The 23,463-nt window shown below is 41.9% G+C and overlaps 1 protein-coding gene across 1 annotated transcript in view; it reads left to right on the top strand.

Moving 5' to 3' along the window:
* The window catches only part of LOC135102939 (prolactin-releasing peptide receptor-like), a 95,350-nt gene that overhangs the window by 71,581 nt on the left and 306 nt on the right, over window positions 1–23,463 (top strand). Inside the window, exon 2 of the mRNA XM_064008648.1 lies at window positions 20,319–23,463. This exon is cut by the window's right edge and continues 306 nt beyond it. The gene's annotated coding sequence lies outside the window, so the exon portion shown is untranslated. The remainder of the gene's footprint in view (window positions 1–20,318) is intronic.

Below are 23,463 nucleotides of genomic sequence, written 5' to 3'. Positions count from 1 at the left end.
TTTGATATTCATTCGGGCTTGAACTCACTTATTATGCCTCGCCAAAACTTGCCTCAAAATACAGCTTGCATTGACAAGAGAGTCACAGGTAATGCAAAAATGCTGGTCGCAGCACAACGACCTAAGCATCCACTGTTCATAATCAATCTACGCATCACGCCGCCCATCGAGCCAGCGTGGGCGTAACAATGTAATAATAAAGTGCTACCCTAGCGATGGAATGGGACCATAAAATATCTTGAATGTGTGTGTGTGTGTGTGTATGTGTGTGTGTGTGTGTGTGTGTGTGTGTGTGTGTGTGTGTGTGTGTGTGTGTGTGTGTGTGTGTGTGTGTGTGTGTGTGTGTGTGTGTGAGTGTGTGTGTGAGTGTGTGTGTGTGTGTGTGTGTGTGTGTGTGTGTGTGTGTGTGTGTGTGTGTGTGTGTGTGTGTTTATATATATATATATATATATATATATATATATATATATATATATATATATATATATATATATATATATATATATATATATATATATATATATATATATATATATATATATATATATATATATATATATATATATATATACACACACACACACACACACACACACACACACACACATACACATATAGTCACACAGTACAATACCAACAGTTTGGTGTCTGAGTGCGGGGGATGACGAAGACTCTTGAATGTCAATACTGGAAGACCTGACGCAGACAAGAACACGATACAATTGAATGCCAAGGTCAGTGCTAAGGGATGCCGTGACCACCAGAGGCCTGAAAGTTACTGCGACAACAATTCTTTACCTAAACTTAGTTTGATCGACATCTTCCCTTTCTTTTAGTTACACGAAGTTACCACATAATCCTATTCCTCCTCTCTCCTCGTTCCCTCCGCTCGTTCCCTTCCATCCTTCCTTCCTTTCATTATTACTCCTCTCCAGCCTTCTTCCCCCTTTATCCTCCACTACTACTCATTCATCCGTCATTTTCGAGCTAGTACACAGAAATTCACAAGTAAATAACAAACTCTTCTATGAAATCATTCTAAATAAACGAAGAAAATACAGTCAACGGGTATTCGGCAACCATACGTGGTATTAAGAAGACAAGATTACGGGTGAAGAGACACGAATAGTACGCGGCCTGTCCCCTGACATTGTGCTACTAAAAAATGTGAGCCCCTTAAGCCCAAGTGCGCTGCGGGGGGAGGAATGGTGCTATACCTGAGCCGCCGCTTCGAGAAACACACTGCCGGGACCGCTGGGGGATTTCCTAGAAGATATTATCCTCTCCCGCCGAGTAGTGTGGTGGGGGAGATAAAGGAAACTGGGATAAAGGACGGCGAAAGGAAAATATGGCACAATTATAATACAATAAAGGCCAGTGTTCCCAATGTTCTTCACGTTTATTGACCTATGCTGTCTTTCTGAAATTCTGCCTTCAGTATCTCAACGCTACTGTCTCCAGCAACCAAAACGCGGCATGCAAAGGAAGGGAAGTCAAGTAATCCTGAGAGAGCAGCGTTATGCTTTCAGAGGATCAAGGAGGCAAGACCTCTCTCGTAAGACAGCAAAGGGGCGCCCGAAACACCCCATCCAAGATCCAGACGCCACACACACACACACACACACACACACACACACACACACACACTCACTCTCTCTCTCTCTCTCTCTCTCTCTCTCTCTCTCTCTCTCTCTCTCTCTCTCTCTCTCTCTCTCTCTCTCTCTCTCTCTCTCTCTCTCTCTCTCTCTCTCTCTCTCTCTCTCTCTCTCTCTCTCTCTCTCTCTCTCTTCCTCCAGAGGACTCATCAGAAATAGCATTAAAGTTTGACGCCAAGTCGAGGCACGAGCTGCAAGTTGCCGCCTGTTTCTCAAATGTACACGGACTTCATGTTGACAGAAAACACTGACGCTAGACACTAAAACACAGATACAGGGAGTAACTCAAAGGGATGCAGGGATGAAAGAAGACTAAAAGAGAATACATGCATACATACATTAAAAAAAATACATACCAACTCGTACATACATACATACACACTCCATCGATTAAAAAGGTATATTATTAATATTGCGGTCTAAAGATGGAGCCATTATCGTGATGAGCTGGTGGAAGATACAGGACAAAGAGAATGCGCAACATGACAGGAACTGATAGAGTGGGCATTTGGGGGAATGATTGGCTCAGGAGGAACCCCGGGAGGCACCACTTACCTCTCCCCCCCCCCACCCCATTGAAGGTGACTGACTGAAGATGACCAAATCTAATGAAAGCTTCGAGGGGAAAGGGGAAGGAAACATGAAGAGAAGATGAGGAGAGAGAGGGTAGAGGAAGGGAGGGACGTAAATAATGGAGGTGTAATACGAGAGAGAGAGAGAGGAGAGAGATGAGGAGAGAGAGAGAGGAGAGAGAGAGAGGAGAGAGAGAGAGAGATGAGAGAGAGAGAGGAGAGAGAGAGAGAGAGAGAGAGAGAGAGAGAGAGAGAGAGAGAGAGAGAGAGAGAGAGATTAATCTCGGCAGTAAATTGAAAGCAAGTGTTAAAGGGATTCATATTCAAATAACATTAACGCCACGTACAAAGCAGGGCGGACGTAGCGGGCGTGGAGAAAAAAAGAAGCTGATGAGGAGGCGTCATAACCAGGGAACAAGACAGCGAGATGTGGATTCATTGCATAAAAGCACGAAAGCTGACGGAGGAGAGATGAAGTCACGTACTCTGAAACGCTTTGCTCTCTCACCACGGCTATTTTCAAAGGCCGATTTCTCAAGAGTGTTTCTCCTGTTAATAAAGTAGAAGTCTTAATCTGTCATTGGAACCTTAACAATACCGTGAAAAAAAAAAAATGTAATTTCAACTAAAGGTTTCTGAATGTAGAGTAGGTGTAGTTTGTTGTGTTTCAGAATACGGGCCAAAAGAGAAAGCGAGACAGAAAAAAAAGAAAAAGACAGATGGAGGAAGAAAAGGCTACATGGATGGCTGGTCAAAAGGAAGAAAGACAACCATGACAAGGGACTGGAAAGACTGTGAAAGGGAAAGTATAAAAATTAAGCTATGAAAATGAATGCCATGTCAGTGGTTAGAATTGCTAGAGGGAAAAAAATAAATCATTACGAAAAATATATTATGACAAAGAATGCTCGGTGATTTTTGCTATATACAATTAAGTGGTGGTATTATTAGCATAACAATGGCGTGTGGAAATGTGGAGGCGGGTAATGGCACGAGGGATGTGGCTGTTTTGTTATGCGAGAGCGAGAGCGAGAGAGAGAGAGAGAGAGAGAGAGAGAGAGAGAGAGAGAGAGAGAGAGAGAGAGAGAGAGAGAGAGAGAGAGAGAGAGAGAGAGAGAGAGAGAGAGAGAGAGAGAGAGGAGTCGGAAAAGTGGAAGGATACTGAAGTGAGCGAATGCGAAAGGAATGAAAGTGAGAGAAAGGTAGAGACCAAGAAAAACGTGCAAGAAAAGGGCGAACCGAAAGAGTATAGAATTCACGCGTAAAAATAACAAAAAAAAACTCGTATCACGTCACATTAGTAAGGCAGCGAGCGTGAAAACTGAGGAGGTGGAGAGCTAATTAAAAGTGGATGAAGTGGAAGAGGAGAACTGATTGTGAAGGGAGAGGAACGGAGAGTAAAGAAGAGAGGATGAAGCGCCAAGAACCTGATACGAGCGACGTTACACAACAGAGGTAATGAACGACAGGTGGCGCCCTCTGTGTTTCCCAATGATGCATGCAAATCTTTATCAAGGCCGCTAGAATGACACTTAATCAGGGAACTGCATCAACAACAAGCGGTATGTGGGAGTCATAAGCATTTACTTGATCACCTAATTGTGCTCTCTCTCTCTCTCTCTCGTCTCTCTCTCTCTCTCTCTCTCTCTCTCTCTCTCTCTCTCTCTCTCTCTCTGACATAAAATCCCGTGATGCTCAACTGCTTCCTTTTTTGCTCCTCATTCACCTCATCCACGTCATTATTATTCTTTTCGTACTTCTCACTCTCTTCATCTTTCATTTCCTTGCCATTGTCCTCCTCCTCCTCCTCCCTCTCCTCCTCTACCTCCTCTACTATGGGGCAGTGACAATTACCGTATATTTCCTTTTTATCGTGTCACTGCAAACGGCCAGCAAAAGCCAGTGGCCACTCAGGGAAGGACCACTGAAGGCGCATTAAACGCTTAGAGGTCTGATTTTTTCCCCCTCAAAAATACACCAATTGTCCGAGCCGTAAACCATGCTGTTATTCGGCGGCACCAGCTGTAGTAGTAGTGGTGGTGGTGGTGGTGGTGGTGGTGGTAAAAGTCAGCAGTAGTAGTAGTAGTAGTAGTAGTAGTAGTAGTAGTAGTAGTAGTAGTAGTAGTAGTAGTAGTAGTAGTAGTAGTAGTAGTAGTAGTGACGATGACGATGACGATGACGATGACGATGACGATGACGATGATGATGACGATGATGATAATGATAATGATAGTAACAATTAACACCACCACCACCACATCCTCCACCACCACCAACACCATCACTACTACCACCACCACCACCACCACCACCGCCACCACCACCACCACAACAACATAATGATAATGCCGAAGAATAAGCGGAGGGCAACGATAAACTCATGGAGAGCGCAAATCGAATGAAGGGGAGGAGGGGCAGTACTGATCAAGAGGTGACGGTGCTGCGAAAATGACCCAAAAATTAACCATCACAGAGAGAGAGAGAGAGAGAGAGAGAGAGAGAGAGAGAGAGAGAGAGATTATATATGAAGCTAATTAGGGTGGAATAAGGAAGAAATACTGACTAGATGAGAGAAAGAGAAGAGGAAGGGGAGAGGAAAGGAAGGACAGAAGTAAGCTATAAAAGATGTATCAAGGAAGGACAATAGGAGAAAGAAGAGATTAGGGGGGGAATATTACAATGAGGAACTGGATAATTAGCAAAGTTCAATAAACACAATAGAAAGACAATGTTAATAGAAAAAATAAATAAAAAGTGTTGAAGTCTTCAGTTACGGACAATAGAAATCATCATCAGCTTTCCATAAATGACAATGGATGCGGTGAAAACTAATTATTACTGTTTTATCCATTCTCTTCAAATGAATAGATTTAGATAACGATTAAGTTTCATTCTTCTCTCTCTCTCTCTCTCTCTCTCTCTCTCTCTCTCTCTCTCTCTCTCTCTCTCTCTCTCTCTCTCTCTCTCTCTCTCTCTCTCTATCTCTTATCCTGACTCCTTTCTCTTAGATCCTCACTTTTCCCTCAGCCGTCTCCTTTAACCCTTCACCTCGCACCCATGACAGACAAAAATACTTGCCTGTCCTCCTTTTTATTTTTATTTTTACAAACGTCAAGAACTACTTCCACGGTTCTTTTTTTTATTTCTCTTAAAATTGTATGTCCTAATACACACACACACACACACACACACACACACACACACACACACACACACACACACACACACACACCGTCACTAATAAATTCAGGAGACGGGCGGAAGGGGGCGAGGAGGGTCGGAAAAAGTAGTACGTAAAGGGTGAGGTCGTAGGAGAAATGCATTATCAGCCGCTCTGGGTGGGTAGGCCAGCCCCCTAAAGCGCCCCATTATATAGTGAGGCATAATGGGGTCGTTGCCTTCAAGGTCCACCACTGTCCGCTATTCAAGGCTACTGAAAATATCTTTCTTTTTTTTTTTTTTTCTTTTCTTTTTGCCGGGAGTTTTTGGCCTCGTGAAAGTCAGTCGCTTGACGGTGGAAACAACTGCAATGGAAGTCAGTCAAGTGGGTTCCATCTGGTCATTACTGTAATTGTCGTCGTCCTTGTCTCTTTACGTCATATTTTACTATCTTCAACAATTTAATGTTTCATCAGCTGCCATAGTAATTTTGCCGCCTGAGGGCACGTGAAGATGGTAACACTGCCACTGACTGATGCTTCTACTCAGTGACTGGTCTTCATATTATCGTCCTGTTAAAAACGTGCGACAATTTCTTTTTTTTTTTTTCTGTAAGCGTGGCTCTGGCTAAGACCACAACCAGAGGAGAGAAAATACTAAAGGTGCCCGTCCCTTTAGAAGACAGTCCGAAAGCAAGTCCAAAATTACATACTGAAGTGTCTTAAAATCTCCCTCTTTATTCCTACCAAAGTCATCTCTCTCTCTCTCTCTCTCTCTCTCTCTCTCTCTCTCTCTCTCTCTCTCTCTCTCTCTCTCTCTCTCTCTCTCTCTCTCTCTCTCTCTCTGTGTGTGTGTATATATATATATATATATATATATATATATATATATATATATATATATATATATATATATATATATATATATATATATATATATATATATATATATATATATATATATATATATATATATGTAAAACTTAAGAGGAAAGTTCTGATTAACAGCCCGATAATCCATGCAAAATTTTAAAAGAAGAAAGGAGAAGGAGTAGGATGATGAAGACAAGAGCGATGAACACTGCAGTAAGAAACACCAGAAAGACTAGGTGGATCTGTATGCATGAATGGCGATGCTTTGACTGTTGAGATGCGATACCTTATCTATGACAAAGTTTCATTCTAAACAAAAGACATATACAACCAAGACCATAGACATGATTAGTCACGTTCTAACGCCCGTCTTTCCCATTCAAGATGCAGAATCTTTTCTGAACTGTCATATAAAGTAGGAAAACCCTCTTGGAAATCCCAGTAACGTCTACTAAAGCCTGTTAAAAGTTGTCAAGACAGGACGACGAAACATTTGAGTATACGTCGCAAATATCTGCACAACACAGGCATACGCGTGCTTCCACTCGCTGAGCAACGTTTCTGGTGGACTGTAATCACGTTTAAGCGTCTTATTTTTTTCATTTTCATCAAAATTTACCTGCGACTAAAAACTTCTCAACTTTCCTCATTATACGCTCATTACCATCTGGAGTAAAAAACATCGTTTAAACTTTGTATTACTGTGTTGTGTAAGCCTGAGCACGCAGTAGTGTTACGATGCAGGCGCGCGTGGCTTCCCTTACGTTCGGCATGACTACTGATAACGGCGCGCTGGAGACTAATACCGTTAACTGTGCGCTTGAGACTAGTACTGTTAACAATGCGCTTGAGACTAACAGAATAATACAGCACAGCAGACTTAGCGGATAAATTACGTGACAGAAAATACGTTAAGAACCATTTTTTTCCGGTGGTGTTTTAAATATAAAGAAAACTGGAGGAAAATAAAAAAGGCAACAACAATATGAACAGCATGAAGATGAAATAACAGAGGAAATTTAAATGAAGTAAAACAACAGCTATGCATAAAATGGGCAATTACAAAGGATTACAAATAATCACAAAGCATATCTTGAAGTATTTGAAGTATTTCCTAGACTTTTTTTCATTCCACTACTTAACTCTAACAACTCCAGAGACGGGAGAAGAAATGAGAGAGAATGATATTTATTGAACAAAGAAGAGCGCAACATGTGTGAGTGAAGAGCAAGGGAAGTACTGCTGTCATTACACGGAAGAACAGAATGGAGAGGAACGGAGTTGTATGCAATATTGTGGACTAACACAGTATCCAGGGGAAGCATGGCAAATACCGTTAATGGAAGGTCTACAATAACTAAAGAAAATTTAACACAAAATGCACAAAAGTACTTCACAACCTACGCACTACACAAATCAGATGTCTTTTGTTATCAAGATTTTCTCCTCTTTCTCATCATCCTCACTGCCATCATTGTACTTATAAACCAACAGAACTTTCGTTACATGCTATTCTCACGTTCCAATAATACTTAATCTTCCTTCTCCTCCTCTGACTCCAGTGTTCTCTCGGGTGGATTGCCAAAGCCTGGGAAAGCACGTGCACGGAAGCCCTTTCAAGTACACAGTATAAAAGGGAAAGCAGAAAAGAAAAAAAAAAATAGCAGCTCAAATTCATCTCTTAATTTTTAGCTTCATCAAAGAGCGTTAGTTGAATGTGCCAGCGGATCATTGAGTTTTATCACTCTGGTTATAAGTAGTCAAAATAATTTACATTAAACTAAGTAGACTTTTTGGGAGCGACAAATGAAAGGGATTTTTTTCTCTCTCCCTTTCTTTTACCTGCCCTTGTGCCAATCTCCTTCACACGTACACGTAAAAAAAAAAAAAATGAAGTTGAGAGGGCGGGTTCCTACAAAACACTTGCAATTAAAACTAGAGCACAATTCAATGGCACAAAATTCTTCAACTCTTCCCTAAAAGTAAGTGGCGTAAGAAGGATTCATTTAAAGTTCTCAAAATCAATTTTCTTCGGTATCTGTTGAGCTCCTTTTGAATATGATTTTCTCAAGACGGTGGCGTGGGAAGGAGCGCTACGCCGGCTTGGTGGTGTCCCTGACAGGCCAAGTGGGCGGCACAAAGACGTAATCTAATGTTCATTGTTGTTACCTTCCCCTGGGCCACCCCTACTACCAATTACATGCCGCTGCCTCGCCTCAACTCGACCCTTGACGGCAGGTGGTGAAGGACGATCGCCTCTCAAAAACACGTCTACGTCCTTGACTTCCATCTACCTGCCCACCTCTTGCCACCGGTCCCCAACTCAGCGTCCGTTTACCTCTCTCCTCAGCACCTGTCTACCTGTCTGCCCCTAACCACTACTCAGCTCTCTTAACATAGATATACCGCCGCCTACCTGTCGCTCACTCAAGCATCTACCTCTACACTAATAACCTATTCACTCGCCTAATAGGATACATACCTGTTTTTATATACACCTACCTTGTGTTACTAATAATGTACTTTCACCCCTATACTTTTCACTATCAACCTTTCGCCTTTCGCCTTTGAATCTCTACCGTCTAGAACTCGGCCTACCATCATTAGTCTTATATCCTCTCTCCAAATGTCAACTTTTTTTTTTTTCATCACAACTAACAAGATTTTTCACAGCTGCCAGTTCTGTTCCTCTTTCGTCTTTCCTTCCCTCGCCCTTCCATATCCTCTCTGCCTCCCTCCCATCAACATCTAAGATTCTCCAGTAAGTATATTTTTAGAGGGGAGTTAAAGAGCTGCCGTGTATATTTTCTTGGTTTGTATGTGTACGAGAGAGAGAGAGAGAGAGAGAGAGAGAGAGAGAGAGAGAGAGAGAGAGAGAGAGAGAGAGAGAGAGAGAGAGAGAGAGAGAGAGAGAGAGATTTGTGCATTCAAGAGGTTTTTACTTTCTTGCTCGTTCACCAATACTTCTCCCGTCAATCATGGTTATAACTGGCACAGAATGATACCACGTTTCATACAGTACTGCTGGCAAATGATACCCTCCACAGTCTTCTTACAACCTAAAATTACTCATGAGTCCAGTAAGGCTTTGTGTATATACCTCTCCTTTTGTCTCGCACTATACGTGACAATCATGTTTGCTTTTTATTAGCCCTTTGACTGCCACTTGATACGCCTTTCCCTAATTACCAATCACTCTGAAACATCTTTACTTGTTCTACAGCCACACAGAATCTTTAAACTGGGTTGAAATTGCAAAATTTATTCTTTTCACCCATAACTTTCTTGCTGATGCTTATAAAGATTTCATTCATTGCATATGGTGGCGATAATTGTCACGTATCAAATTAAAAGGGTTAACGTTCTCCCAAGACAATAAAAACAGACTGTCTTGTAGCGACTGTTTTCATACAACTGATCAGTGTCTTTCAATGAGGCAAAAGTTTAAAGGAAGTTGGCAGCAGTCCGATATTGCCTTAAACACGATGATTCCCGCCACTGTCCCGAACACGTGATGCTCGATGTTGATTACCCCGCCGGCTCACCATTGTGTAGAGGCTCATTTGGCGTCCCAGGCACACAAGTTTGTTCAGCATGCCGCGTTCAGCTGAGGGTGGTCATTATCGGACGCAAATATGTTAGGAAGAAAAATTACTTTAAAAACACCCAATGCCAGAACCAAAAACTTTGATATTGAGAACCATTTTTGCGTTTCGACCCTTCTTTTCCCCACACCAAGCTTTTCATCTCATAGTTTAACTTTTGAAAATGTGATCCAGGTTAAATAATGTTATGGAATTAAATGTTATGCACACACATTCGCATAATCATGATCTCTGTTCTTCGACAGTTATCAAAGTTCATTTTGCCATACCCATATTCTAGGAATTTGTGACTCATGGTTGGTAAATAGTTAATTACTATTATACATAAAAAGTTTTTGCCTAAAACACATATTATCTACCTGCGCTTTTGTCTTTTCATTCTTCTCACTTTCTAGCCCACGTTGTGCCTCCCCTTTACAGCCGTTCTCATCCTCCCTCCCGCAGGCACGCTCAATAACCTTCTCTTATTTGACATTCCCTCACCATGAATCCATCTTCGATTACCATTAGTTAATAACCCTTCGCCCTCAGTTAATCTCCCCGCACTCATGGCCTGGTTTCCCTCAAGCTCTGTAGACTTAATCTCACTATCAATCAACCTTCCCTTATCCTCAATGGTCAGCCTTGCCCTGCTCTCAATCGAGACCTCCATCAGCCTCTTTTCATATGAAACCAACTCCCCTCAGATGAAGATTACAGAGCAACGTAAGGTGGACACACCCACCTGATATTCTTGTGGGCAACGGTACACCACTGAGACATTTCTAGTGTGGTGAGAGGAAAGGAAGGAAAGCAACAAATGCTCAAAGGAAAAATCAAGTACTCGTAGTCGTGGACTAGTAGTAGTTTCTTTCTTTTTTTGAAGCATAAACAAAGTGTCCTAAAAATGTGAAAGTATTTTTGTTAACCCGATTACCTGTCACTCAGAATATACTAAATTAACTGTCATGTTGGTTACTGCACCAATGCTTCCGTTGTGCTCAGCGTTGTGCCGCTGTGGTCCATATCATGAAAATCAAAAGTCTTCATAATCAAGCATAAATATATTACACACCAAGAATTATAAACCAAAGTGAAAATAAGTTTACGCATTACCCGTTTCTAAGTAGTGGTTGCATCATTCCCACCGTGCAAGTGATGACACTTTTTATGTCCTGGAACATACATATGAGGCAGGCAAGCCCGACTAAAGCCTCACTGACCGGATGTGATTGAACACCCACTCCATCTGCATTAGTCTAAACCCGAACAATAAATTTTCATCGCACAATTCATTGTAAACACGAGCGTCCAGGAGAAACCAATTACCGAACGCCCAGTGATCTATGATGTTTGTTTATGCAGGATGCCATGCCTCCCTCCCTCCTGACGGACACTATAATATAATTGCGAAAACTTTGGCGTATGAATATGTCAAGGAAAAGGACATGACTATAATCCATTGTTCTACGGATGGTGCTCGGGAAGGATGCCCGCACTTACAAACATTAGTATACAGGTAGCATTCGCGCGCTACACGTAACAAACATATAATGTTGCTGATTCGTATAAAATAATAATATAAATAGTAAATAGATAGATAAATAAATAAATAAACAAAAGTTGAAGCACATAAATAACATATAACACAAATAAACTGGTTGTGAAAATATACCTTTTGTTAACGACCCACTGGTATCTTTTTACCCTGCTCGGTAAAATGTGCTGAAGGGCGCCTTGAAATTCTTCACCTTTATCAATTCTCACAGCTTCTCTAAAATTCTGCCGCGGTGTTCCAACCTTTCTTGGTCTTTTTTTTATTTTTCTCTTCTTCTTCTTCTTTCTTTCTTTTATAGTGGAGGTTGAGAAATGAGGGACAGGAGAGGGGGTGCGTGGGGAAAAGACATGACCGATGGCCAGCACTTCAATTCCCGGAGTCTGTGTCGGTTATCGGAAGGAAACTTGAAACTATAATCGCTCTCACACACACACACACACACACACACACACACACACACACCATCTCAGCAAAGAAGAGACACAACACAACCTTCACTCTCTACAGTAATTAAGATTTCACTATAATTTTTGTTTTCACTATTCGACATTCAATCTTGAGGTTTTCTAGGACAATCTAACCTGGGGAACATAGGAATATGAGAGTATTTATGAGATATGATTAGCTTGTCACAGGCAAGCACAACCGTCGTAGACTGTAGATTTACTGAAAATGTGAATAAATATTGGAATTCGAGACATGAGTAAGCAGTAAGGCCTTTGGGAAGACGTAAAAGGAGTTAATCAAGAAAATGTGACATTTCAGTGATAAGACGGACAGGGATAAGTCACTCGCCATTTGTGGAAGTAAGAAGTCCACGAAATGTTGAGGCAAGAAGAAAATAATTCCTAAAGGATATACTGAAAATGAAAGCTCTGCAATGGAATCGTATCATAAACAGATAATTCAATTCCACAAGGTGGGAAAAAAATGGGAAGGGAAAAATTCTTCGTCTTTTTAGATAACAAATGACAACAGTAAAATGACAGATGAAATTACTGGATTTACATAGAAGCAGAATGATAATGCGACATAAAACTGCTTATTGAAGTCAAAAAGATCTAAGTTAAGAGAATATAAATCGAGTTCCTAAAACAAAGATTGAATGAAGCAAAAGTAACAGCCGTTGCAGAATGGAAGAACAACATCCGCAATGCACAAGAAGACGAACAAAAGTTGTGATAAATATCCATATAATGCAAGAAGGAACGAAATAGTAGCTTGAAAGTTACAGATATATTCATTCGGAATTGGAAGATATTATTTTACCGAAAAAGACGAATTATATTGATTGAGCCTGACTGAAGCAAAATAATTCCAGTAGGTAATTCAAATAGGTCATGGTGTAAGGAGTAAAGCACGAAAGTAGAAAAAGGGAGGAAGAATTAATGGTACTAAGGAAAAGGTCTCCACATGTATAAAACTCCTATTACTGGCAGTGTTATGTACAAAAAAATATCATCCCAATCATCCCAATAAATTAACGAAGTGAAGGAAGGAAAACTGTTGCATAATATTACGAATATCGCCACAAATAAGAACTTGCAGTAGACAAGAGCGTATCGAACCGACATTTAACATTATACAAGCCTTAAAAAGTTTAATATCTAAAAGTAGAAGTAAAGGGAAAGAGTGATAACCAGAAGCTTTGCCAATACAGTTAACAGCGGAGCTATGGATGACGGGACGGAATTAAAACACAGGGAGCAAAAACTTCATAAACTCAAAATTGATATTTTTTTACCAGCACGATTGGAAAATTGTTAGACTACAATGTCAAAGCCCAATTGTGTGTAGGCATACAAGTACTTAATAATGGGCGTAACAGGGCGGGTAGTTTGCACTGGGAAGTAAATGCAATGGATGGCTCACGTTCCAGCAGTGTCGCTTTAAAAATTGTGCCACTCAACCGGTCCCTGCACCCCAAAAAGTAAGGATATTTTAAGACACACCTGCAAAACCTGATATTCAACGTACCGGCAAAGTGGCCAAAGAATACCCACATGCCTCTTTCCAACCCTGTCTTCCACGCCAATTGCATCACGGAGCTCTCTGGCGTCACTCAAAAATCTTGCCTGCACACTAATGGCGGAGGTGAACCAGCGTGAATATTCTTACGTACATACATATATACACACATACTGCTTATATACGAATACGATGCATATATACAGTGTTTTCATGGTGCTCTTGTTGCAGCTGGTGTTGTTATTGTTGCTGATGTTTTTTTTGTTGTTTTTTGTTGCAATGGTGGTGGTGGTGGTGGTGGTGGTGATGGTGGTGGTGGTGGTGGTAGCGATAATGGAGGTAATGATGGCTGTCACCGTCAGAAGCGCCGTCCTTCCTCCTGCTGAAGCGTGTGTGGGACGTTTGAGTGATTTACCGAAGATTTCTAAGAAAATTAATCGTGCGATATTTTAAAATAAAGACATTAGTAAAAAAAAAAAAAAAGAAAAAAAAAAACTTCAAGCTGCGTTAAAAGTCTTTCCCTATTTGTTGAATACGCTGAGAACAAAAGCACTTAGGGACAGAACATACTACAATATTCCTATTTTCCCTTTCCGTGAAGTGTCCCGGTGTGAACTTAGACACTCCAACCCGTCAGACTGGAGATAAAGATAGCCAAGACGTTCTCCTCCACTCCAGTATATAAAACAAAGAAGGGATTAATGGGAGGGAGGTAAGGTAGTGATGAATAACAAAGGGAAGTGGAACGCAGACCAAGTACGAAGCGAAAACCTAAAATAATGAATGGAGAATAAGAGAAAAAGGATAGTGAGGAAAAAAAAAAGGATGGAAAGAGATATGAAGACGGAATATGGTCACGTAAGATGATGAGAGAAAGAAAAATGTATTATGTCTTTAGTGTGTGTGTGTGTGTGTGTGTGTGTGTGTGTGTGTGCGCGCGTTGAATGAGTTAAGGCAATTTCATTTAAGGAGATAAGTGGCATTAACGAGATAATTAGACCCACAAAAGAAATGGCCTGAAATTAGTGGAGTGTTTTCATTCCAGTGAGGTGGCTTACGAGGGGGATCAAATCAAGCGGTACACAAGATACTGGTAAAGGGTTGGTTGGCGAAAGACAGCGAAGAGCCAGCCAATGATGAAGTGTAAATCTGACTGAGAGAGAGAGAGAGAGAGAGAGAGAGAGAGAGAGAGAGAGAGAGAGAGAGAGAGAGAGAGAGAGAGAGAGAGAGAATGACAGAGACAGAGATACAGACAGACAAACAAGGATACCTGTTGTAACCCACGAAACACCAAGAAGAAATGAAACACGTAATAAGAGAAAATATGAGATAAGAATGAAGAATGACGAAATAAAGACGGAAGTAGAATGAATAAATGAGCGAAGATAATAAACGCGAAAGCAGGTACCAAGATTACCAGAAGCTATCACCATCCTGACAGATAAGAGATAAGACTAACAGAGCCGGAGAATAGCAGCAGATTACAAGAGACACCCAGGTGGCTATCACAAAATTAGTACACAAGGGAGGCAGAAGTCACCGCAGCTAATAACGTGATCAAGACCGTTAGTCGGCACAGCATATGAGCGCCGCCTGCCTGTCCTTGATTAGATGACGCAATTCACCGAAGTTACTCGGAAATTAACTTTATTGAAAGTTATAGGAAAATAAACCTGAAGATCGAAGTATGGGAAGATAAATATCGTAACTTGAAAATAAACTTTATTCAGAGTTATGGGAAAATAAACCATTTGATCGAGGTAGTGGAAAATAAATCTTATAGTAATGGAAGCCTTGTTGGGGCGAAAGGTCGTTTTAACATCAAGGTGTATATTATGAAGTGTAGGAGACGGGAATAGACAGAACGGATAGAACGCTAGACAGCGCTGTCAGGCAGGGAGGAAGTGTCGAGAAGGGGAAGCCGCCTGTCACAATATCAATAAGCAGAGCCTGACGGTTGTAATGCAGTCCAGGGTAAATATTATAGTGTTATATATTGACTGAGGGGTTTGGGTCTGTGTAGGATTGGATGTTAATGACATGAGGTAATTCAAATCAGAAATGAAATGTGAACTGTTTCGAGATATTAATTCATTTATTTGAAGAGAGAAGAATCCAAGTGATAGTATTTAATTGGATTTTTTTTCGTTCTAGGATGCTGTGTGTAACGGTTGGAAGTTGTATATGATCGTATGACAGTAAATATATGTACGTAAATAATACAAGTTCAGTAAAATTATAAAAACTCAACGCGTTCCCTTGAACTCACAAATGCCTGTCTTAGTAATTAGGATTGCAACAAGATCGTGCAACATAGAAGCACGACATACAAGGATACGCGCACACACACACACACACACACACACAAACAAAAAACGTAACATGCCAGTGAAAAAAGAAACATGGAAAAAAAGTGATGACAGTCGCGGTGCCCCACAATAGACAGTTCTCTCCTTCTCCTGGGTAATCACTTTCCTCGCAGCCTTCCTCCCGTGGCTGAGCGCACCGTGTGAAGTTTCGTCCCGCAGGAAATGCGAGCACAACACACAAATACATCTTCCTCCGAGCAGTGTCCGTCTTTGTAAACCGACAAATCTTGCTTTCTTGTAAACATTTCAGCGTCTTACCCTCGTCTACGTACTTTCAACAACCTGTAGTGGAAGTAGTGATAGTCTAACAAAGATTTCACATTATCAGTACAAAAAAAAAGATAGGATTCTACTCGTATGATGTCAATAGGAAAAACACCCCATGAGAACCCGACCCATAATCTTTGTAGCCTCTGAAAAAAAGAACAGTACGTATGAGAGTCCAAAGAGTTCTAGAATACGGGTCTTCACAATAACACTTTTCCATTTGATTTTTTTTACCGTCCATGAAGGCGTTCGTACTCCGTGACGCAGATTCTTACAGATATAGCAGCCTTTAGTCATTCACGCTATTTACATCTTCACAGGAAACGATGATGTAAGGAGTCATTTGGCTGTCTAATGTGTTAAGTTTAAGTAGATTACTAACTACTACAACTACGACTACTAAAACTGCTATACGTATAACTGGAACTGCACTACCACTCCTTCCATCCACACCACCACCACTCCCTCACCCGCACCACCACTACCTCACCCACACCACCACTCCCTCACCCGCATCACCACTCCCTCACCCGCACCACCACTCCCTCACCCACACCCCCACCACTCCCCAAAAAAAAACTGAGGCCCCAACCAATTTTCAGCAACAGTTCGCTACAATCAGCTTAGTTTCGCTCATTTATGTGAAAAATTATACACGTCATAACATTAATAGCTAATACTCAATAAAGCGCCATTAATAGTGCAATTAATCACATCACTTACTACACGCCGCCACTACTGCATGACTGACTTTCAATTCTAATGCCCGTGACATGCTCTTTGAAAAGCAACACACAGACACGCTAATGAATTATAAATGAAATTAGCGAAGTTCATCAAACCATTTCCTGTAAATATCCGTATCCAAAATAATGAGATGGCTTTTGTAAAATAATTATCTTAATCACCTCTTCATTGAAACAAATGAGAGGACGGGGTTCATGGAGTTCACAAGCAAGCGTGCGATTGCAGAAAACTTGCAATTTCACAAAACGATAAGTCCTTTTTTATTTCCTCCAAATCTATAAAAAAAATAATAAATAAATAAATAAATAAAAACGAATAAAAAAACTTGCATGTATTGGAACACACATCATATACTGACTTACTGGCTCTCTCTCTCTCTCTCTCTCTCTCTCTCTCTCTCTCTCTCTCTCTCTCTCTCTCTCTCTCTCTCTCTCTCTCTCTCTCTCTCTCTCTCTCTCTCTCTCTCTCTCTCTCTCGTGTTTAGAGGCACGCAGGAATTGGAACTCTTTTGGAACTAATTGGTCGGGCAAGCAATTAGCATGCACACAGCGGACGAGGAGCATTTGCGCGGCAGTACAGCGGGAAGGGAACAGGGAAGCGGGGCAGAGTGGATGGATGGAAATAGCAAGGGCAGGTGGAGGAAGACCGACAAGGGGAAAATAATAATTAATAAACAAATAAATAACAAGATTAAACATGAAATTAAGAAATTAAGTTTCTCTAAACTCGTGCCTATATGCTCATATTTCAAAATTCCTTTCTATATATATTGGCATTTTTTAGATAATTCCAAGCAGCCCTTACACAGACTTTTTTTTTTTTTTATGTAGGAAGGACACTATTAGCGAGTTCACTGTCCTTTTGAGTCGCGCAAATCCATTAACTGGTACTGGCGCAGATCAGTTGTTTCAGTGCTAATTCACAAAGTTTTAACGCCTACTTTCAGGTCCTCGCACACTGCCTGTCCGGCCTTGCCGCTGCTTGCTCACGGTGCCTCTCATACATATCAATATTTGTTATATGTATAACTTAAGAATACATTACAGTTTATTCTTCGCAGATTACTGAGTCCACCACAAGGCTTTGTAAGGAGGGACGAGGAAGTCACTGTAGCACTGCCTCAAGGCGCCCTGGCAAGGTTACCGGCAAGGCTGCCTGCCTGTAAGGTGAAAACGCCTCCGATTACTTCCCATGCCTATTCACACCCAAGTGAGCAGTGGCCACAGCGTGAAAGGAGAAAAGCCTACATTATTTCCGCCTCGCCTAATGATGAAGGGGTTAGTACGCTCAACTCACGGCCGAGAGCTTAATGAACTACAAAATGCACTCAATCACCTGTGTGATGACATGGAAAGACACGAGCACTGATCACAGTCTTACGTCCAGTGTTCACACCGCCTCACGCCACCCGGGACATTCAACCTTCCGGTGCAGCCACTGCAGACAATTTACTGGGAGAGCAGCGGGTCAATGGCCTTCCACCAGGTGGAAACAAGAACAGCAACCTTGTATGTATTATCTTACAAGGGTGGCCATCCTGCCAGTGCGTGGTGGGTTACCCTCTAACGGTTCAGCTCATCCGCCCCGAGTCACGCAGCGTAAACAAACATGCATGGTCAAGATCGCTCAGTGACTCGCGGGACGGCAGGCTGTTGACACGTACAATGCTTTGTACTGATACGAAGGCAAGAGAGGAAATAATATGTGCATTCATTGAAGGAATGGCATTGTAGAATCGTACTGACTCCTAACACAAAAATGTAAGTGCTTTACAGGCGGAGTTATCATCATATAAACGAGATTGAAGGCACGAGTAGTTAAATTCACGGCGCTCAGTTCGAGGTTTATTGAAGTCATGAACCAAAAACGATTAATGAAATGGCGCCACGTAATCTGTCCGTTTCTTGCGTGGTCACAAAAACACTTTCCTCTTCCCTTAGCTCACTAACACTGAACAGTACAGCCGTAGTAGCGCATCAGTCAGGAAGCCACCGTGCTTTAAAATTCTATACTCACCAACAATATGTATAAGTAAACAAACATGCCTTTATTTTGTAGTGCTCTGAGTAACCCAACCTGAAAATAGAGACAAACTACAATACAAGATAATTACCTTCCCCCATTACGTGCTGACGTCATTCTAACCCACGAAGTCCTATAATGGGAATTAGAACACTCACTCAGACTCTCTCTCTCTCTCTCTCTCTCTCTCTCTCTCTCTAACACCCACACACACACACACACACACACACACACACACACACACACACCTTGATAATCATTCTCTGTTTCCCTGCTTGTATCACGCCCATTACATGGTTGGCCATTACTCTCCTTTCCACTCGGGATGGGAAAGCTAATAGGAGGATTCCGATACAACTGACAACCTTTCCTCCTCTTCCATTACTAAGTGTGTGTGTGTGTGTGTGTGTGTGTGTGTGTGTGTTTGACTCTCATTTTTGCAATTTTCTCCTTGTTTTCAAAGCAAATTCATTCTATTTACACTCGCATCGCTCCGCCAATTACAATTGATTTAAAATTCAGGTTGTAAACGGTCGAAAACTTATCAGAAAACGTTTTTTTTTTTTTCTATGCGTAAAAAAAAAATTAATAAATAAATAAATAAATTCCACACGGTACTCCTCATACAATTTTGGCTACTGTAAAAGCATTATGATTTAAACTGTTTATTTTCTAAGAGGATCGTCTCCCATTACCTTGGACGTTTTCTTTTCTTCTCTTCTTATCACAATCTTAAGAAAAATCACATGAAATTGTCTCACGGTAGTCGGCAATCTCTCACACATGACCTGGTGATACATACTCCTATATTGCTCACCTTGGCTCACCTCTCAGAGAATAAAGCGTTCCGGTCGACTTCATTCACAATGATTATATAACTCAAACACGTACGAGTATTTCCAATACTGTTAAAGGGGATCGCTGAAAAGGAAGCGGGACTGTGAGGAAAAAGTGCAGAGACGAGCTAGTCCACCGGAGATGACACAGGAAACAAACGATGAACAGGAAAAAAAGAAAAGGAGTTGTTGAAATATTTCTGGAGTACTGTCGTCATCTCATCTACTACCATCACTTTCGTGATCACACACACACACACACACACACACACACACACACACACACACACACACACACACACAAAATGAGTCCATACCACATAAGAAAACTATCAGTGCTGACATACTGTATCTTCTCATCCACTTCACGAAAAAAAATCCAGGTTTTTGTTCTTTAATCTCCATCCTTTATGACCAGAGTACTCAACTACCTTTTCTTACAATCCCTCTTCCTTCTCAGCAATCCTCTTTCACAATACGTACTGATAAAACTAGTGTGTGTGTGTGTGTGTGTGTGTGTGTGTGTGTGTGTGTGTGTGTGTGTTATTTACATTACATTATATATATATATATATATATATATATATATATATATATATATATATATATATATATATATATATATATATATATATATATATATATATAAAATGCACAAACACACACATACATATAGTACGTAAATTCACGTAATAACTTATTTTCGCAGATAAATCGTAACGAGGTGATACTGCCCGAGGAGCAAGCGCCACACCTGCTGCTGCCCACGCTACACCTGCCACGTCCTCGCCACCGCTGCAGCCACCGCCTGCGCTCCAGCCCATCGTCCACCACGCCACCGAGGCAGCCGCAGACGCCAACCAACCCCTAAACATGTACAACGGCCAATACGCAGACTAAAAATATGCACTTCAGCTTTACGACATCAAATGCTACGTCGTTGCTCGTTCCTATTCTGCTCTGTGACCATATCGTATACTCCATCTCCCACGTCCCTAAAAATAAACACAAACGAACGAGTAACTACAGAGTACGAATCCAACTTGCGATCTGCAGTAGGTTCATGACGCTGAACATCACGATCTTAATAATTACTGTTGTCACACCTGTCCATAAACGAACCTACATAGGAAAGTATTCTTTCATCATACCATCGTGTCATAAAGGCCCTGTCCTCTCAAGCTCTTCTCTGCCACACCAGCATAATTAATCAGTGTCAGTATTAGGAACGAAAAAAAATCTACTTCAGTCAATGTCAGAACAGTCTGCAACCATTATCTATTCCAGTACGAAGCCGACTCAGTGGACACTCACCAATTAGTATAATTGATACTGTTCTCCACGGTGAGTGGGTGTGTCAGACTCCTCGACACGAAGGTAATGATGCAAAAAGAAGAGCATTATCGCACCAGCGCTCCCTTGGGCCCTGTAGTTAGCCGGCAGCGGGCAGGTGGCCATGAGTAACGCATGAGGCGACAAATCCTCCCCCTCCAGAATTGAGCCTGTGTAAGGGACGCCATCCCTCGGTACTCTGCTCTTATTCCTCCCCATCCACGCCCTGTAAAATGGATAGCTGCCTTTTTTGGCAGCATTACGGTGCTACACTCGTGCACGTCATGTGACTTTAAGGCCCATTTACGATGTACCAAATTCTTATTATGTATATACTGTATAATTAATATCTATATCCTATATAGTTTATGCTACATTTAGACCTTAAATATTTGAAGGATAGATATATGAATGTTTTCAGGACTCAGATCTTGGCAGTGTTGGTACGGTCCGACCACCACACACTGAACTGACCCGTGGCGGTGAAACACTGGGAACACGATTCATGTTGCGGTATGCTCAGATGCTCTTTGTGTCTCACTTAGCTGTTCAAACTGTGTTTATTTCTATATGCCGATTAGTCCTGGTGCCGCAAGGTTGTCACGGAGCGAAGCCTTCGACAGTTGCCTCTACGGACTAAAGAAGTGACTATCTCCCTAACAAAGTCACCAGCAGGGCAGCACGCAGCCGAGGCTCCTCCATCCCGGGTAAGGTTCAACTGTGGCACAGGACGAGGTGGTGCCTTCTGCTGAAGGTTGAGTTTGAGCACGTGAGTGAGTGGCGTGTGTGCTTCTCTACGTTTGTTGTAATGTTTTCATGTACCGTATGAACGACCGCCGCATACGTTGGAAAGCATCCCGAACCACACAAAGGTTACACGCTTCTACATGTACGCCTATATACATATATACATATATATATACATATAAATATATGCTTAATTTAAGCAAATGTAATTAACCAAACCCAGGTAGTAAGTTATGATTGCCAGGCAGTCACAAACGACTATGTCATGAGCACCAAGGGGTGGCGGTCCTCGGGTCTACCTTTCCCAGTGGACCAGGCCCGACTCACCTTGGTTACTGAAATGTTCACACGACTTCGGAAGAAGCATGTTCAGAGTCACTGCTCATGAACTGAGGACTCTTTTGGAACACTGTGTTGCTCAGGCTTGACAGACCCTGGCAGAAATAATCTAGGCATAACAGTGGTTATAGTGTGTTACAAGTTATAATGTTCTGACAACAAACCTAGGACTATACTATATGTAAAATATTATGTCAACGCCGACGTAGGTGTAGTTGTCATCTCTTCGAATTTGTCTTAGATAATATTAGAATAATTTGCTACCACTGCGTTTGTTTGCGTGAAATCACCAGAGGGGGCGGGTAGCGTGTTCCTCCACCTGCTCTCTACCTGCCCTCGCCACGCCCGTTCAGGCTCCAGTCACTTTCCTCGCAGATCATATGTTCCCCTCTTCCACCCTAATTATTGTCCCTTTCACTGTCCGCATCTCCTCTGCAATTTTACTTTCCATGAGTCTTCCTATTCTTATCTTTATCACAGCCACATCCTGATATCCACAAGCTCTCCTCCAAAACCTCATGTCTTCCCGCTCCCTAGCCTCAATCCGAGACAGCGTTGCAAGGAACCACATCGTCCCCTGAGCCCCAGCTACGTAGCAGCTGCCCCGCACGTGTGGTTTCTTGGCGCCGCATAAAAATAAACGTGTATGTAGTTGTAACACGTCCTAGCAGCCGTATCCTATAGCTCTTCCGTAGCTGCATCTGCTCCACATTCGTTGCCGTTCAGTATCCTGTTACCTGCACGCTATATGTCTACGCCCCGACACGAAGCTGTACGTAGATGACCTGTGAATCTCTCATTGTTCTCCGTCACGGCCCAGAGTCCCAAACGTGGTGCGTTGCTATCCTCCTTTCACACTCGTATAGCAGCCATGACCCGTGACCAGGACGCCGCCGCCTTCGTTGCCGCTTGTTACTCTGTTTTCTTGTACATTAGTCAGTTTTCCTTGCCACGAAAACCTAATAAGTACCTTCAGTCATACTATATTCACTCTCTCCTACACCTTCTCCTCGTCCACTTCTCTCTATTCATATCCCTACCTTCACGCCCAAAATACGTACCCATCCTCCCTCCTACTCCTCCTACAGACTCGTTCATCCCAGTCTGACCTTTCCATTCCTCCTTCGGACTCACGCACTTGCTCCCCTCATGATGAAACTTCGCAATCCAACTGAAAGCTTTCCCCGCGCGTCACCTCCCATCATTCAGGAAACTTCATACATCAGGCAACAGTCAAAGAGGAAAGCGCACTTTTCTCACTGTTTTATGCATATGAGACGAGACTTGCACCGTAACAAGCCGCCTTCAAGGTAAAGCAAGGATGTACATTAGTTCTTTATGTCCTTACAAGGCTCCAGAGTGACAAGCTCGATTATTCACACACACACACACACACACACACACACACACACACACACACACACACACACACACAC

This window comes from Scylla paramamosain, chromosome 8 (assembly GCF_035594125.1).
Source record: "Scylla paramamosain isolate STU-SP2022 chromosome 8, ASM3559412v1, whole genome shotgun sequence".
NCBI classification, from domain to species: Eukaryota; Metazoa; Arthropoda; class Malacostraca; order Decapoda; family Portunidae; genus Scylla; species Scylla paramamosain.
The sequence above is the reverse complement of the archived record's forward strand: the minus strand, read 5'-3'. Positions and strand labels throughout refer to the sequence as shown.